Here is a 19,046-nt window from a genome sequence, read left to right on the forward strand (position 1 = left end):
CCGATGTATCGGGTCCCACTTGGCTTGACTATGCTAGAACGTAGAAACAGTCTCTTTTGTGGATTCCTCTAGAATGGCGCTGAACTCGAACCACACGCTCACAGGCCACGGCAGCGTGCGAACGTCTGACGTGGTCGCTAGGAATGGAGCAAGTCAGATTGTCTCTCACTGAGAGTGGGAAGGAGCCATCCAGCAAGGTAGGGTCCGAGGACAGCTCAATAACGATCTAGTCAGTATGCAAGTCAGAACTCTGGGGGATGGATGATGTCTAGTTAGCAGTTGGAGCAGTGGGGAGGGAGTCAACCTTCTCCTTGGTCTCCTGTCGCCTTCCGGACAAATCTCCCTTGTTCCCGAGCTCAGTCCCTTTTATCTCCCCAATGCCCCCTGCTGTCCAGTGCAAAGGTCCTCCCCTCCCAGAAGAACCGTCCCCCGGCAACAGTGGTGACAGTCCCAATAGTTCCGGCCTCAAAGTGCACCGGAAACCACTGACTCTGCCCCGGCTCATCTTCTTACACCTACATGAGAAGGCCTGGGGATTCAGCGCTTGTGGCGGTGATATGAAGATGAGACATTGACCAGAAGGGTGACAGTAAGGAACAAAGTGGCCGAAGAAGTGAGCAGATTAGTGGATATATTTTTTTGGTTTGTTTTTTTTTACATCTTACGTTTATTATGCTCTGTGGTCTGGATAGGCTACAAAGATTAACAATGCACATTAGATTTGCAGAGAAAAACTTCTTTGCTATCTGAATTTCCCAGGAACATCAGCACAAACAGGCAAATTCACACATCTCTATGAATTATAATACTAAAAATAGTTTAATGAAAGAAGAAAATTAAATTCTTGTGTAAAAAATGATCACATTGCATTCTATTTTAATCACTTTGTTTTTCAGTCTATGAAGAAAAGTAAATCCATTGATTAATCAAGCCAAATTTGATGGTTGGTCTGGCACCTAAACTGTCCTTTTTAACTGTTTATCCTTACACATTAACCACTTTTCTAATTAGCTGCATTATGTAATATCCTACATTTTCCCTATCTAGCTAATCCCTAAATGAGTTTTTTACTTCACTTCCTGTGACTTTTTGTTTGAGAGGAGTATCAATCAGGACGTCACAGGAGACTGGGGCTGTACTCACTTCCCTGCACTATTTATTACTGCCACTGGAACAGAACGTCATCGGGGGCGATGCTGCAGTTACTTAATACAGTTTCTTGCATCACTGCCCTCTGAAGATGTTCTGGATTCATGGTAATAACTGCAGAGAGGTGAGTGCAGTGCCGGCTGTCTGCTTCTATCTTCAGCTCCGCTGCCGAATTTTCTAACTGTGAAACAAGATGTCATCAGAGGACAGTGATAGAAGCAATAAGTGACAGTGATCAGCGCTGCCCATTGATGACGATTTATTTGAGGGAGCTGAAAGACACGGGGACAGTAGGCCGGTGCCTAGTATGCCTAATTGGTAATCTGGCACTGCAGCCAAACGGTATACAAATAAGTTACTTTATACAAGGGAACTACACGAATAAATGTCTGTCTTTAGCTGTGTCCCAATGTCTTTGTCACAGAGCAGTAAAACCAAATGTGACTTTGAAGACATTAAAGCCACTGGAATGAAATAAATAATAGAAATCACAGAGATGTCAGGAAATAACGGAAGTTGTTATGAAGAGTAGAAAGTAAGTTCCATAATTACAGAGAATTTTTTTCTAAAATATTTCATAGTAGCACAATACAAGTTTCTATTTCTTATACCTATGGATTCATACCAAAATAAACTAGTTTATAAGGTTCTTTCTCAAAAACCTGGGTAGAAAGATCAAATTCCCAGCAGGAAGACTAATGTTATAAAACAGAAGATTGTAAAAAAAAATAATAGGAGAAACAAGCAAGATTTCTTTTAGGAGAGCACAAAATGGAAAAGTAAACTGTGCTTACTGTAGTTACTTCTACAGAAAAATGCATAGGGATGCAGAAAACCCTATATTGTAATTTGTGATTTTGTCCTGGTGGGATCCCATTTAATTAGTGCAAGGAGGTATTGAGTTTTAGCTTATTATGCATATTGTTCTCCAGATGTATAGAACCTTGCCAAGAATCTAATGACATGACCCTGTTCTGTAAATCAGCAGCAAATTGTGCCATTTAATCCCTGCAAAGGCAGAGGGCTCATTTTGTAAGGTTGGTGCTGTCACAAAAAAATCTTGGATTAAGGGATGAATGGTCTGGTGTTAGTCATCTGTCCCTTGTCTTCTGGGGAATGTAAACCCAGAGTAGAAATCCAATATTACGGAATCTGATAGGAAACCCCAACTATCATTTCTATACAGACACATTGCATCTCCGTGTTACAACCCAACATCACTAAGGGCCCTATAAATAGTCTACTTGTGACAGCTCCGAGGAGAGGTAAGGTTTCCTCCAGACATTACTAGGGCTAAGAGATTCATCATTACCTTCAGTCATGAAATAAATCTTGGATACTTACAACTGTAATAATCCATGCTCTACATTTTATTACGGATCTGGGTAGACGGTCATTATTCCTGACACTTTTTCAGCATTACAAGGAGGACTCTGGGGGAACAACTTGTGTACCGGGTTACAGAAATGGATTGCTGTAAACAAATGGAAAGCAGTTATTTAAGTCTACCCTGGCAGTCAATATAATTTGCTCCAAGTGTTTTGCATTCATAAGAGTTACAAATGAAGTGCTTCTATCTGTGGAAGAGATCTGTGCTTACCAGTTTTAGTTTTATTTGATTAAAGGCTAAATGAAATGATCTATTGCCAACAATGCACATAACACTTTGCTGATTGCTAGTTAGCATGTGGACATATATTAGAGTCACTTGGCAATGCTAATGCTATACTGCAGTGTCCCATGTGCTGAATGACTGTGCTGTGAATAGGTATAACCTTATTTAGTGGTGGTTCACATATACTAGGACACAAATGAATATCTTGATATGTCAACCTTTACTTTGATCCTATTCTTTCTCTTGTGGTAGACCTGCCAGGTAGCCATTATTTTCTGCTTCATGTATAGACTTTAAATACAGTATATATTTGGCTGTGCAATAATTTTTTTTAATCCATGTCCTTGGTCAGGTTCAACTTCTGACTTCACCAGATTTATGCTGGGAAGAATATCATGCATCTTGCTACTTTACATTTCCATGTTTCAAGGGAATCCGTCCAAAGGGTCAACCATCCTAAGCTGTCTCTATGGGTATGCAGGTCACAGAAAGTTTAATAAAATGATACTTTTATATTTAAGATCCAATGTCTTATTCCAGAGAAATCCACATTTTTTAAATATGTAAATAAGCTGTTAAGATCTATGGGATGGTCATAGATCTCCCTGATAATCTGCCTCCAGAGCTTATTTTAAAGAAAAGGAGGCGTTGCCAGTTTGATATGTACTGGCTGCTCTCTGCTCTCCTGATCTAGATGTATCACACTCGAAACACCTCCTTCCATTTTAAACAAGCCCTGGAAGCAGATTCTCAAGGAGATCTTTGTCCGGCCCATAGATCTTCACTTCATTTACATATTAAGAATAATGTGAATTACTCTGGAATAATATATTGGATCACAGGTAGCAAGGTATCATTTTATTCAACTCTCTATGACGTACATGCCTACATAGATGAATCAGGAAGAATGACCTTACTGACAGATTTCCTTTAAATGCAAAAAAATCCAAGACAAATCTTTAATTCTGGTTCCAAATATTAGATTCCTCAGTGACTAGTGAAAGACAGTTCATTGCCCTCACTGATTTCAGCTGGTTAACTATTACACAATGCCCATTTAATCGACTGGGTGAGCGTGCATTGAGTAGTCAAGTCTGATGAAAGAGAAGGAGCTCTTTCTAGTGGCTCTACACTGTGCTTAATATAGGCAGATGTAGTTCGTATTGGATTAGGGGCAAACATATACATTTTAAAGAGGAACTTCCAAATGCATTGGTGATCATGACAAAGATGACAGACTCTGGGTACCATCCGCACATGAAGCGCTCACTTTACGCATGGTGGGCATAGCGGAATCGCAGCAGAGAAATCCATAGCATTGGCACAGCAACTGCCGTAGGATTGCACGGAATGCGCTTTAACTAGCGTTTTTTAAGCATTTCAGCAGCTGCAAAAACAGAAACGCTTAAAAAACGCAATGTGGGTACACAGCCTTAGAGAGCACAGAATATGAAAAAAATTAAAAAAAGCAACAAAAACACAATAAAAAGAGCAAATTGCTACTGAATAATTTTGTGCTGACACCTGTAGAAAACATGCAGAAGAACTGCAGAGAAAAATACATCACATTTCTGCATGTAGAAATGTGGCCTTTCCAGGTATAAACCCTTTAAGCAAAAAATACAACTTTTCTCCTGATTTTTATTTAGTGACACATTATGTCATTAGCATTAATATGGAAAGCACATCTGATTTAGAGGTTACATCAATATTTATTTGAATACTAAGAGAGATTATGCAGTTAATATGAGGGGGAAAAAACATGAAACGATTCCCATAAATCAATGTAATGTCTTTTTAGCAGCATTTCAAGAAACTATAAAATATTACCGTGGAGTTCAGTTTAAGTAAAAACAATTAGAAAGATAATGATATTTGAGAAATGTGTTTCCAATCTATTAGCTGAATTTCACCTATTTCACTCATCTGCCACAGTAAAGATTGGATTGGATTCTTCAGACTCCTTCTACTTGGCATCCAGGGGAACGCTCGGATGACCTTAAAGTGAGAAAAAAAAAGAAAATGTCTGTTTATGGGCTGCAAATCTTATTGGAAGGTGTCTGGCACGCGGCCAGTCAGCCATTCTTCCTGGTCTACTTGACAGACCTGCATTAGCTGCAAAGTAAGTGATTGGCAGATCCAATCACAGATGTTTAGTTCACAGGAGACGAAGGACCTCTCTTTGTCAATGTTCCACCAAAGAAAAACTTTCCTCCATTGGTATAAATACTATCAGCACTGTATCCTTTCCAAATATCCAGCCACTATTGCAATGCTCATCTAAAGGATTTCTACCCTGCTGCAACGTGATTGACAATAATTAGGTTTTGGCTGTCTTCTATCACAGGAACACACAGGAAGCCATGTTCTGCCCTCATACATTTATTTTAGAAGCACTATTGATTTCTTCTTCCACATTTTAAAAAGGTCACGACAATGATTTTACTTTAGGAGGGTGCTAAGTGAAAACGGTTTGGCAATATGATATCAAGGGCTCTTTTCTTCTAACGTTGTCCTCTTGTCTTTTGTGGTGAACACATTGGGTCATTAAAATGGCACCAGATATTCTGAGCAAGGACTTACTAAGAAATACTGCATGAAATGAAAAGGTTGTTTCTACCTAGAGCCTGTAAGTGTGTTTTATAAACATAAGTATTGCATTTGAATGAGACATTAATTTATCCTGTAATATAAGTCCCGAAAATTGCAGAATCATTTTAAAGTAGAGAGAATCCTTATCAGTGAGTTGACTCCCTAAAACAGTGGTCCCAAACCTGTAGCTCGGGAGCCACATGTGGCTCGTGGTCCAATGAATTGTGGCTCGCGACTGTCTGCCAGCTTGGTGCATTAGGTCCAGGTCTAGCAAATAGGTATGAGAAGCACATCTCAAAATGGTGAGTTTTGTGAGTAGCCCTGCACAGAAGTACAGATCTGCATGCACATTTACTGGTCTAAGAGATTTAGAGATGTTTGAGGTATGGTACGCTGGAGGATGGTACTACCTGTTAGAGGAGGTGCTCAGAGCTGGATGTGACAGTGTGTTGGGAGCCCTTGATGGGAGAATACTGAATTGGGGGTATTGTGGGAACCCCTAGATCTCAGTATACTGCTTTGCAGTGATTTCTGTGGAAAAGCTTTGGTTATCATTATACCTGTAATGGGGGCTTTGGTTGACACTACTTTGAAGGAGATGGGAGCTGGATGTGGCTCGTGCCCCTCTCTCAGTGCTGAATGTGGCTCTCAAGGTCAGAAAGGTTGGAGACCACTGCCATAAAATAAGTAACTAAACTAGCAGTACTGGTGGTGTATGCAGAAGAGAAAGGGCCCACAGAAAAGATCAAAATGGGTCCCAATATGGTGCAGTTTTTTTTCCTATCAAGAACAGTGAGGGTAATTGCTTATTTACTCCATCTATACTTTTTCCATTATTTTTAGGCCAATTTAGCTTTCTTGTTTATAATACTGTAGTTCCTCTGGAGAGGGGAGTTCTACACAGATATTTTTCACCCAGTAGCAAAGGTGTTGGAATCAGCTAGTGCTGAGCTGCATCTCTCCATAGAATCCTCATAGTCTGATTTAATGGGATGTAGGATTTTTCTCAATTTGCCTGTTGCCCACATAGCGTACTTTAGATATCTGTTGGCTAAAGCAGTGTCTATCCACTGTCACATACACATGCATGCTTGGCTTGGCTGAGAGTGCATCGGTTTTAAATTAGTAGAGAGGAGTGAACTGCAGTCAAACATAGCTGATGGTGGCTTATCAACAGGGAGAACATAATGACTGAGCATACTGAAGGTCAACATGATCAATTCTGCTGTCCTCCAACATTATTTGTCGGAACAGGGTCAGGAGGGAGCGCAGGTGTATTTATAGTCATTTATGATCAGTGTCCAGATAAAAAAGGATTGAATAGGATGTAATTGTAACTGATATATATGAATATTTCTATGAATCTATTGAAAAAGTTAATTTGCTCAGGTATCATCCAAAATTTTTAAGGACATCTGTCAGTGGGAAGTTGTAGCGCTATATGGATTCCATGTGAGTAAACTGACCCTTAAGGGGAACCCCTCTGCTAATTCATGCTCCCTGAACCATGCTGCCCAATTGTATTTTGTACTACTAACATCTATGTTCTATACAGAAACATGGTGAGGTGGATAGTCCAAGAGTCTGATCCTTGCCAGTTTTTCCCCACCTGCTCTTCTAGTCTTACAAGTCATTACCTACATATTTATAGGGAGAAACTAGTGAGACTAGCTGACCAGTCGTAGTGAAGATGGCTGGGACCTGCCTCTTGGACTAGTCACCTTGTTCTTGGTCGGCCTTTCAACTTTATTTTTCTCTGAAACACCGCAGTTACTGTTTAGCAGATACCTATGAAGGAGTCTTTTCTACAGAAGATATGCAAACCAGATGGTATAGAATTGGGCCACGGGTCAGAGACTACAGACAAGTATATGATGCTCTATTCTTATCATAGGCTAATGGGTTGCCCTCCCAGGGCTGTGGGGTACTCGGTACCGGGCCCGATGAGCTTCAATGGGAGATGTCACGGCAGCCGGGACCCGGCCCGTGGCCCTGGGAGCCCATTGTAAAAAGGGAAAAGTTTATAAGTGATTCGTGACGCCACCTGTGGTGTTCGGCAATGTAGATGTAAGCCGGCGCTGCAGACAGATCCTCTGGGATAGATGGTGTGGTGCAGCAGTGATGCTATAGCCCTCCACAGGCAAGGCTGTAGTCCCAGGGCAGAGTAGGTGAAGTGACACTTAGATGGTGTAGTGTCGGGCGCGAGGGATGTAGCCGTGCTGGCGTGTTGGCGCAGGAATAAGTGGAGGACACCAGGGCATGTAGTTCCAAAGCTTTACTCACAGTTTGTTGCAGGTACAGGTGCCCGCATCCGTGCCGTGTCCTCCGGATCAGGAGCTCAGCCAACTTCCAGGCAAGATGAAGTACTCCCTTCCAACACTCCGCCAACATATGTGCCTTTTCTGAATGTCTACCTCTTAGTGCCTTTGAGTGAAGTACTCACAGTACTGAGTTACACTGGAGTTCCTCCTGTCAGATGTTCCTATGAACTCTACTTGTACAGCAGACAGCTGTAGCCTGCTTCGGGGACTCCTTACTACCTAGTCACTATCGCTGCTATTGTGCCCCCAAGTCTTGTGTGGGAATAAAGTGGTCACTACTTCTATTCCTCCGGTGTCTGCTGCAGGACCATTAGTATCCATACAACCTCGGGGACCAGACCCCGGCCTTGCGCTTAGAACTTGGGAAGGGTTCTCTCTTCCAACCCTGATCCTTAGTCCTCCTATTCTCCTTACGTTCTGTACTAATCCTTCTTTCCAATGGAGAATCAAGCTTCCTTTCTCTGTCTCTTTCCTGTGCCAGCAGACCCAGATCACTGTGGCCTGCTGCAGCACTTCCTTCTTCCATCCCTCTCCCGGGGATCTTCTCTTTCTCACTCTCTGTTCTTCTACAGCCTCACTCACTGACTGAATGAAAGACTGACTGACTGACTCAACTCTTCCCGCTCCTTATTTGAGCTAAACTCCACCCACCTCCCAGCACGTTTCGTGTTCCAAGCAGGGAGCCACCAAGGGGTGCTATGCTACACTCCAAGCAGGGAGCCGCTGAAGGTGCTTTGCTACACTACTTTGTGGTGTGAGGTGCAGGTGTTGGAGTGTGATCAGGTGTCTCCACCTTACCTGGATGGTGGGGCACCACACCTCAGGAGTAGGTGCAGTACCTCTGTGGCGACTGAACCCTCAGGGACGCCACATACCCTCCCATTAAACACAGCACGTCCGCGGGCTGCAAGAAAACAGAACCTGACAAATACAGGAACATACAAAATTTTTGTAAAGCTAATAAACAGTTCTTATCTAATCTCAATATGAGAGGCGCTGTCTCTTGAACGTTGCAAAACAATTTTTACTAAATATCTATACTTTACTATAGTACCTAATTCAAAAGTGCTTTCAGCAATAACTCACTATCACTTCAAGTAACATCATTAACACACTTCTTCACTTTCTCTTTTCTTTCACATTTACTATTTTCTTTTATTAACCTTAAGTGACAACCGTTGATGCCTGGCTCGCCACCTGCATTTTTCAAATCTTCATCTTTATTCACATCTCTTTATTAAAACATTCTATGAACTAGATTCTTTAGAAAAGCTATTCTCTATTAATACTGTCATAAGGCACATTATAAAATACTTCACATCAAAACTTCAATAATTCTTGTAGGTGCTGGACACCGCTCCCAGCCAATATCTCTTGCAGTGTCCTTTAGGTAGGAGCTACCAGCTCCTCCTTCTGGGGGCGGCGTCTTCTTCCTACTCCTCCATACTAGGCCAGTATACGAACCCCTCTGGGGGTGGGCCATGTTGCTGTCGCATAGAAGTTCAGACAGGGAAGGCCCAGGACAGTTCGCGGTCTTTTCTTAGGACCACCCATGTTGTCACGCCCTTCTTGTCCGTGCTGGCGGCCATTTTTAGCATTCATTTTACAGTCTATCAAATTGGTTATTCTGTACATTTCCACAAAACTTTTTAAGTCCTATAAATCATAGGCACACAGAACCCGGTGGCATCGGGTCTCGTCATCCTGTTCGTGACGCCAAATTGGGTCGCCCTCCCAGGGCTGTGGGGTACTCGGTACCGGGCCCGATGAGCTTCAATGGGAGATGTCACGGCAGCTGGGACCCAGTCCATGGCCCTGGGCGCCCATTGTAAAAAGGGAAAAGTTTATAAATGATTTGTGACGCCACCTGTGGTGTTCGGCAACGTAGATGTAAGCCGGCGCTGCAGACAGATCCTCTGGGATAGATGGTGTGGTGCAGCAGTGATGCTATAGCCCTCCACAGGCAAGGCTGTAGTCCCAGGGCAGAGTAGGTGAAGTGACACTTAGATGGTGTAGTGTCGGGCGCGAGGGATGTAGTCGTGCTGGCATGTTGGCGCAGGAAAAAGTGGAGGACACCAGAGCATGTAGTTCCAAAGCTTTACTCACAGTCTGTTGCAGGTACAGGTGCCCTCATCTGTGCCGTGTCCTCCGGATCAGGAGCTCAGCCAACTTCCAGGCAAGATGAAGTACTCCCTTCCAACACTCCGCCAACATATGTGCCTTTTCTGAACGTCTCCCTCTTAGCGCCTTTGAGTGAAGTACTCACAGTACTGAGTTACACTGGAGTTCCTCCTGTCAGATGTTCCTATGAACTCTACTTGTACAGCAGACAGCTGTAGCCTGCTTCGGGGACTCCTTACTACCTAGTCACTATCGTTGCTATTGTGCCCCCAAGTCTTGTGTGGGAATAAAGTGGTCACTACTTCTATTCCTCCGGTGTCTGCTGCAGGACCATTAGTATCCATACAACCTCGGGGACCAGACCCCGGCCTTGCGCTTAGAACTTGGGAAGGGTTCTCTCTTCCAACCCTGATCCTTAATCCTCCTATTCTCCTTACGTTCCGTACTAATCCTTCTTTCCAATGGAGAATCAAGCTTCCTTTCTCTGTCTCTTTCCTGTGCCAGCAGACCCAGATCACTGTGGCCTGCTGCAGCACTTCCTTCTTCCATCCCTCTCCCGGGGATCTTCTCTTTCTCACTCTCTGTCCTTCTACTTCCTCACTCAATGACTGAATGAAAGACTGACTGACTGACTCAACTCTTCCCGCTCCTTATGTGAACTAAACTACACCCACCTCCCAGCACATTTCGTGTTCCAAGCAGGGAGCCACCAAGGGGTGCTATGCTACTCTCCAAGCAGGGAGCCGTCGAAGGTGCTTTGCTACACTACTTTGTGATGTGGGGTGCAGGTGTTGGAGTGTGGTCAGGTGTCTCCACCTTACCTGGATGGTGGGGCACCACACCTCAGGAGGAGGTGCAGTACCTCTGTGGCGACTGAACCCTCAGGGGCGCAACACTAATAACATTAGATTGGTAATGTAGCTTGACCTGGCCTGGGACAGAGGCACCATCCCCAGGGGGGAGACACCAGAACCCTTAGCCATGGTACTGTTGTCCACCATTGACAGAGGCCGTACCCAGGAGTTAGAGGAGGATTACTGCCAGCAGCAAATCCAAAAGCTGGCAGAAGAGTAGAGGGAGCAGGAGCAGCGAGGGTTGGCAGTGCTAGGCCCTGATCTCAAAAAGAAGCAGCAAACCCGCGAAGGGCGGTATGGGTCAAAGGACTCGGCAGGATGGGGTCGGATCCTTAATTTCAACCTGGAGAAGGGTTTCGGCTTTATCCAGGATCCCCAGGGCATGTGCAACCTATTTGTCAGCCGGCGTGATGTGAAGTCTCACCTAAGGAAGGGGCACCCAGCCCGTGACTTGCACAGGGGGGACTATGTTACATTCACCCGCCATGCAGGGCTACACAGTTGGTACGCCCTGAATGTACACTGCATCCTGGAGGAATTCATCTCGGCCTATGAGGTGGGGAAAGCTTATGTTCCTCCAGCAGAAGTGGCCCCCACAGTGGTGTACGCTCCAACCATAACCAGGGTAGCCAAATCCACCGTAGTGAGCCATCCCTTGGTCCACGGCACTACCTCTGCTGTGCCCCAGGCAGAGGTCCCACCGACTGCCAGACCAAGATCCAGGGCAGCTGCAACTCCGCAGCAAGCTGCTGCCACACCTCCTCAGGCAGCTGCAACTCAACAACTGGCTGCCAACCCCTATCTTCAGGAAGCTACTACTTGCCAGCAGGCTGCCACCCCACCAGCATGGGCAGCCATCATTCCAGCTCACCAGGAGGAGGAGTACCTCCAATTTGTCATGCCGCCAGGGAGTGGACACCCTGACAGTCTTCCATGGAAGCAGAGGAAGAAGTCTTCCTCCACCCCAGGGGGGAATATCAGTAAAAATGCCCTAGAATAATGAACAGTTACCCAGGAGGGTATTGGCACGTTTGCCTTTGTTTTTGTGTTTTTAGTTTTGCCTCAGTTGGCACCAATTTTATTGAAACAAAAACTGTGGAGATCATCGACAGTGACTGATCCAGAAAACTCTTTTTGTAAATTGCTGCGCCTCTTAAGGTGCCCCCTCTTGGTTTTACACAGACCGTCAAAAAATAAAGAACTTCCTCAGACCTGAAGAAAAACTCGCGGGTCTGGCTGAAAGCTGGGTCGCAAAGACAGCACCAGGAAGTCCTGCAGCCCACCCAGGACCACCGTTGGAGGTTTGGAGCGAGTCTTCCACCAGCAAAAAGAGACACTGCAAGACAACCCGGATGGGGCAGTGTCTACCCCCAGTCAAGAATTAAAAAAAAGAAAAGTACCTCTCTCAGGAGAAGATGTTTGATAGTAAAATAATGTTTACTGCTGGCAGTACTGTTTACAAGAAATAAATAATTTTGCATGTTCCTTATGTAACACCTTTGTTTTACTTGCAGCCCGCGGATGTGCTGGGTTTAACGGGGGGATGTGGTGCCCCTGCGGATCCAGACGCCACAGAGGTACTGCACCTCAACCAGAGGTGTGGTATCCCACTACCAGGTAGGATGGATGCACCCAACCAGATTCCAACACCCACACCCCACACACATACAGTAGTGTAGCAGAGCACCCTTTATGGCTCCCTGCTTGGAGCAAGAAGTGTGCTGGGAGGTGGGCGGAGTGTAGCAAGGCGGAAGAGTCTAGGCTGAGGATAGGACAGATTCCCTGAGAGGGAGGGAAGGAGTAGGACGTAGTCTGCGCAGCTCCCAACTACATGGGGAGTGCCAGATGGATTGGACTAAAGAAACAGCAGACTCTTCATAAGGAAGATTGGTTCTTCCAGGGACATGGTTGGAAAGTCATCCCGTGGGTCCCGTTCCATGCTGACCGCCGTCATGTGGAGGAAGGACCCAGACTGGTCACAAAGGGAACGGCCCCTAGCCTAGATCACATTCCTCTGGGTGCCACTAGCAAGCCGATAGCTTTGGTTACTTTATGGACCATCGCCCCTACCACAGTTAGTCCGACTGGAAAGGCGGCTATATAGAATCACAGAAACGGTGAGCCATTGTCTGGACAGGATTCGCAGCTGCTGGCCCAGAACGATAATTGTGAAGTGCTGGAGTGGAAGTAAGGCGGAAAAGCAGCATTTAGTTTGGAGACGGCCAGGAAAGGCACACACTGACAGGGAAGGCTGGAAAGGTGCATTTCATCTTGTCTGGAAGTTATCTGGACCCCTTTCCTGGAGGACTCAGCACTGAAGCGGGCATCTGTGTGCACCAGACTGTGAGTAAAGCCTTTGGAACTACAAGCCCTTGTGTCCTCCACTTATTCCTGCGCCACTCATCCAGCACTGGTATATCTACTTCTCTACACCATCTTATCATCTACTAACTAATCTATACTGCCCTAGGACTACAGCTCTACCTGTGGAGGGCTTCAACATCTTGGCTGCACCACAACATCTGTCCCAGAGAAGCAACACCGCAGCGCTGGTCAATCTGACCAGAACCCACAGGCGGTGTCACGAATCACAACACAAACTTTATCCCCATTCAACTCTACACGTTTTACATGACCGCCTGAGGCCATGGACTGGGTCACAGCCACTGTGACATCTCCCATTGAAGTTAACGGGCCCGGTGCCGAGTACCCCACGGCCCCTGGGGCGCGTCAGTTAGGGTCTGACTACTATTTCTTCTACCAGTAAGATGATTGAAGAGGCCACAGTGCTCTCTGGTCTCCTTCATTGTTTAGCTGGTATAACTCCATGCATTTTGTAGTGACTGTGCCTAGTTTTGTAGCTCAGTTTATTTTAGGTGAGTACGACCAAACTGCAGATAGTTGCACTTGTACTGCAAGGTGTTTGAAACTGTGCCTGGTAGACAAGAATGGGAGATTCGGCACTTGCTGTAGTCCTGTAACTGCTTGAATAAGACCATCTATGGGATTTCTAATAGTTGTATTGTTCTTTTGATCTAATATTAATGGTCTACCCTAGGGATAGGCCATCAATATCTAAGTCCTGGAAAAACCCTTTAAATTGAAAACAAACACCAACATGACAACAATATAATGGAGGTCCCTTTTAATATTTTGTGAGGCCCCATCTCTTCTATGAGCTCCACTTTACGTTGATAGACTTTTAATAAATATCCTCATTATACATAAATGAAAGGTCTCTCTATATATAGATGATATGTAACTACCGGTACTTCTAATCCTTCTGCCATTTCACATTTATGCTTCATTTTCTATGTCTTTTACATGATTACATTTTTATTTTACCTAAATACTGTGCATACACCCTCCAGCATCTTTCTCCTTTGCAAATATGCAGGATTTTTTCTTCTCTTGTTGAATTTGATCCCAGTATTCTAGTCTTCTGGCACATTTTATTTTATTAGCATTTCTATGCATTTGTCAAACTAATAGGACATTTTGTAGGCATTTTCCTCTTCTAAGTGCTCTAAGAAGTGCAGGTAGGGCATTGATCCAACTCTCAGCCCAGCAATGCATTCAGTGGTTTCAAGATTTATATATTCCAGTTAAGAAGAAGTTAAGTGTTCTCTCCTACTTCAAGTGGCTCAAATTAATTTTGAATTGAGCTTTGCTTCCTTTAGACATCATATTACAATCCAAAATTGATACATTCTGTCTGACAAATGGACATCAAAGTCTACCCTGCATACAAGGAGCAACTAAATGGTAAAACCCATCTGCTTCCAGCCTCCCATATTTACACTATTTGTGTGTGGCACACAAATTGACATACTGTATAGTTACAGTTGTGGCCAAAAGTATTGACACCCCTGCAATTCTGTCAGATAATACTCAGTTTCTTCCTGAAAATGATTGCAAACACAAATTCTTTGTTATTATTATCTTCATTTAATTTGTCTTAAATGAAAAGACACAAAAAGAATTGTCCTAAAGCCAAATTGGATATAATTCTACACCAAACATAAAAAAGAGGGTGGACAAAAGTATTGGCACTGTTCGAAAAATCATGTGATGCTTCTCTAATTTGTGTAATTAACAGCACCTGTAACTTACCTGTGGCACCTAACAGGTGTTGGCAATAACTAAATCACACTTGCAGCCAGTTGTCATGGATTAAAGTTGACTCAACCTCTGTCCTGTGTCCTTGTGTGTACCACATTGAGCATGGAGAAAAGAAAGAAGACCAAAGAACTTTCTGAGGACTTGAGAAACCAAATTGTGAGGAAGCATGAGCAATCTCAAAGCTACAAGTCCATCTCCAAAGACCTGAATGTTCCTATGTCTACCGTGCGCAGTGTCATCAAGAAGTTTAAAGCCCATGGCACTGTGGCTAACCTCCCTAGATGTGGACGGAAAAGAAAAATTGACAAGAGATTTCAACGCAAGATTGTGCGGATGTTGGATAAAGAACCTCAACTAACATCCAAACAAGTTCAAGCTGCCCTGCAGTCCGAGGGTACAACAGTGTCAACCCTCAACCCCATGGAAATTCAAACAGTATGTAATTTGATTCACATCGAGCAGCCCCCCAAACAACAAATGCCCAGCGCCATTTCATACATTGCTAAAGAGTCAGACAACGGGCTAATAATGACAGGCACAGCCAAGTGGGCTTCTCCATAAAGCCCAGCAGCTATCCCACCATGTGGTCTAGTGCAGGCAATTATGGGGGACTATCAAAAGTTTCAAAACCAATAGAAAAGATGAGGGCTGGCCAAGCTGAGCCATTTTATGCTTTGATGGTACAAGGATAGGAAGCCAGTGCTCATCATACATTGCAACACAGAAACACACCAGCGTTATAAATGTCACATTGTTTTACATAATTTGCACTGGAGGCGGGAGCTTCCAGATAGTTGATCTTACAGAAGATGCATACAAGTCAACAGGATTGCATTCAGGAAGTAAAATATTTTTGCTAATTTTTTTTAAATTATCCTTTTAACTTTGACAGTGAGAAAAAAGGTAAAAATGTAAAAATATAAAACATGTCCTTATTTTAGAGTTTGCATATAATATACATTAAGATTTAAGTAGTCTTTGTAAATAAAATACCTTAGAGCCCCGCCAAGCATAGCGATGTACCAGTGATCCCGACAACAATATTACCTTGTCAGGATGGCTGGTGTGTCGCTACATGATTCAGCACCAGCGACACGTGGGTAACAAGCGACGCACGTCGCTTAGTTACCCCTGTGTACCTTAGTTACCAGCGCGCTGCGGCAGGGAGCTGGTAACCAAGGTACACATCGGGTTTCTAAGCGGCGCGCGGCACTTAGAAACCCGATGTGTACCTTGGTTACCAGCTCCCTGCACCAGCGCGCTGGTAACTAAGGTACACATCGGGTTTCTAAGTGGCGTGTGCCGCTTAGAAACCCGATGTGTACCTTAGTTACCAGCGGCAGCTCGCTGATCGCTGGTCTCCCGCCTGTCACACGCAGCGATGCGTGCTGGCCAGCAGGAGACAAGCGATCAAAAAAATGTCCTGGCCATTCAGCACGCTCAGCAATACCCGGCAGGGGGGCCGGTCGCTGAGAAGTGTCACACACAGCGATCTCGCTGGTGAGATCGCTGTTGCGTCACAAAACTTGTGACTCGCTATGTGTGAAGGGGGCTTAACACTAACTGTGTTTCAGCAATTTATGAGCTCATCTCAGCTGTTAGGGGAATGTTCAAAATTTCCAGTGACAACAGAACGCGCAAACACTTACTGTACATGCGCAGGAATAGTGCCTGATAAGTGGAGAAAGAGGTAGTTGCTTATATTCATTTGTACTATTGATGTGTGCTAAGTATTATGCATTGCTCATATAGCGCCATCATATTCCGCAGCTCTTTACATACATCATCACTGTCCCCAATAGTGCTGCACTGTAGGAAGAAACCACAGTGATTATTTATCTAGTACTGTATATACTCGCGTATAAGTCTAGTTTTTCAGCCCAAAAAATGGGCTGAAAAAGACCCCCCTCGACTTATACGCGAGTCAAGCAAGTTTTTAAGTCAAACTTACTTTTCGGGAGGTGTTGCGGGGACGCGGCAGTCCGGCCAGCACACTGCCAGCACACGGCGATGTCCTCCGTGTTGCTCCGGCGCCATGTCTTCTTTATGAGTAGCCGCGGTTCGGCCCGCCTCCCCCGTCAGCTCTGCAGAGCTGTAGTTTTCTCTCTGACTGGTGAATCACCAGTCAGAGAAGGTACAACGAATGTAATTGGCCGCTCTGGGCCGCCTTCCCCTCCGGCTCTGCAGCGCTGAAGCTTTCTCTCTGACTGGTGAATCACCAGAGAACTTAGGAGAAATGCAATTAGCAGCTCTGGCCCGCCTCCCCCTCCGGCTCTGCAGCTCTAACTTTCAATTCCTCTGTCCTGCATTCCCACCCCCCACCCCCTCCCTGCTCTGATTCTCATACGCAGCTGCGTGCTGAAAAGAGCGGAGGTGAGGTGGGTGGCTGGGTTTTCCTCTAGCATGGCCCGTACGGAGCCTGCTATGAGGTTATGAAATACTGTATTAAAAAAACAATAAAGTGAAAGGCTTGTTAGCCTGTCATAAGTTGCCTCTCTCTCTCTCAGCCTCCCGCTGTCTCTCTCAGCCTCCTGCTGGCTCCCACTAAGGCTGCATTTCCCACCCTCGACTTATGTGCGAGGCAATACATTTTTCCCAGTTTTTTGAGGTAAAATTAGGGGGGTCGACTTATACACGGGTCGACTTATACATGAGTATATACGGTATATTGTAATATCATTTTATGATACCAATTTTGATCAAGCATCTACATCATTTTTGCAGTCTGCAGAATAAGATCTGATCCTTGTAAATATTGGTGTGCTGAATCCAAATATTGCATCTAGTTAGTCCAGTAAGATACTGTTTTTGCACAAAATCCCAGTATTGTCTTCTTTAACTGCGCAAATCAGCTTGCTTTGATAGTAGCATCATAGTGCTTCATAGGGCATCATGACCACCACTTAACGTGTGCAGGATATGTGCTGAATATCTCAGACCGTGTACAAAATATCAGAGAAAGGTCTCAGTTTTAGGGTATGTGCACACGTTGCGGATTGGCTGCGGATCCGCAGCGGATTTTCCGCCCGGAATCTCTGCAGATCCGCAAGTGTTTGACCATACAATGTGAACCAATGGAAAATTAAAATTGCTGTGCACATGCTGCAGAAAATTCCACACAGAATCCGCAGCGGTTTATTTTCCACAGCATGTCAATTCTTTGTGCGGATTCCTCTGCGTTTCAACACCCATTTCATTATAGAAAACCGCACACCAAAAAACACATGACAATCTGCTGAAGGCTATGTGCACACGGTGCCTATTCTGCTTTGGAATTTTCCGCGCAGAATTTACTAAAGCCGCAGGTCAAATGACCTGCGTTTTTCCTGCGGATTTAGTGCATTTTTTCTGTGGTTTTACTGCATGTTTTGTGCGGATTTCCCCTGCGGTTTTCCACCTGCGGATTTCTAGAATGAAGCAGGTGGAAAACTGCAGCAAAACCGCACAAGAGAAGTGACATGCCGTTTTTTTATTCCGCACCAAATCCGCGCAGAAAAAAAAAGCAGCATGTGCACAGCGGATTTTGTTTTACATAGGCTACAATGGTACTGTACATCACATGCAGTTCTGCTGCGTATACGCAGGGCCAAATCCGCTGCGGATCCGCAGTAGAATCCACACTGTGTGCACATAGCCGAAAATGCGCATTAAATCCACTCAAAATCCGTATAAAAAACTAGCGGATTTTGACCTGCTGATTCTGCCAAGAGATGCAAAATCCGCTCAGAAAATTCCTGCGCTCAATCCACAATGTGTGCACATACCCTTAGTATTCTAATGGTCTTGTTGATGGCTGCTGATTTTCCATGATAAGTATCACTGGCTTTATAACAAAGACAAGTCATTTAATGGAGTACCCAAATGACCGCTCAGCTATAAGACCAGTTGCTCACTTCAATGAAATCCCTTTGCACACCTTCATTACACTGGAGAGTTGGGTGAATCATTCCATGTGTCTGAATAAACTGTTCATGATGATGATGATGATTTCGTAACTTCAAGAGCTGATGTTGTAGGGAAGGTGACCTGACGGACGGACGGACTAGTCAGAGTGAAGAAAGATAGGTTTGCACAGTGTAGGTAGGAGACAGTGATTACAGTGGGGAAACAACTAGAAAAGTGTAGTGGACGTGCAGTACCTTGGGATGACCATTAGATGGCAGGGTGGAGTGTGAGTAAAGGACTTTACAGCAGCTTAGGGCTTTAGAAACCGTTGGTCATGGGGGGCGTGGTGACAGTTAGTGACAGTTTCAAGGAACCGGGGAAGTTATA

At 44.7% G+C, this 19,046-nt stretch overlaps 1 long non-coding RNA gene across 1 annotated transcript; it reads right to left on the bottom strand.

Moving 5' to 3' along the window:
- Positions 1–2,499: 2,499 nt before the first annotated feature.
- On the bottom strand, positions 2,500–16,957 carry LOC141095905 (uncharacterized). Its single transcript, XR_012233489.1, has 3 exons — positions 16,726–16,957; positions 4,678–4,762; positions 2,500–2,623 (listed from the first exon to the last, which is right to left on the bottom strand). It is a non-coding gene; the product is annotated as an uncharacterized lncRNA (long non-coding RNA).
- Positions 16,958–19,046: the final 2,089 nt, after the last annotated feature.

Source organism: Dendrobates tinctorius, unplaced genomic scaffold (genome assembly GCF_039654945.1).
Source record: "Dendrobates tinctorius isolate UK_male_01 unplaced genomic scaffold, ASM3965494v1 ptg000070l, whole genome shotgun sequence".
Classification (NCBI taxonomy): Eukaryota; Metazoa; Chordata; class Amphibia; order Anura; family Dendrobatidae; genus Dendrobates; species Dendrobates tinctorius.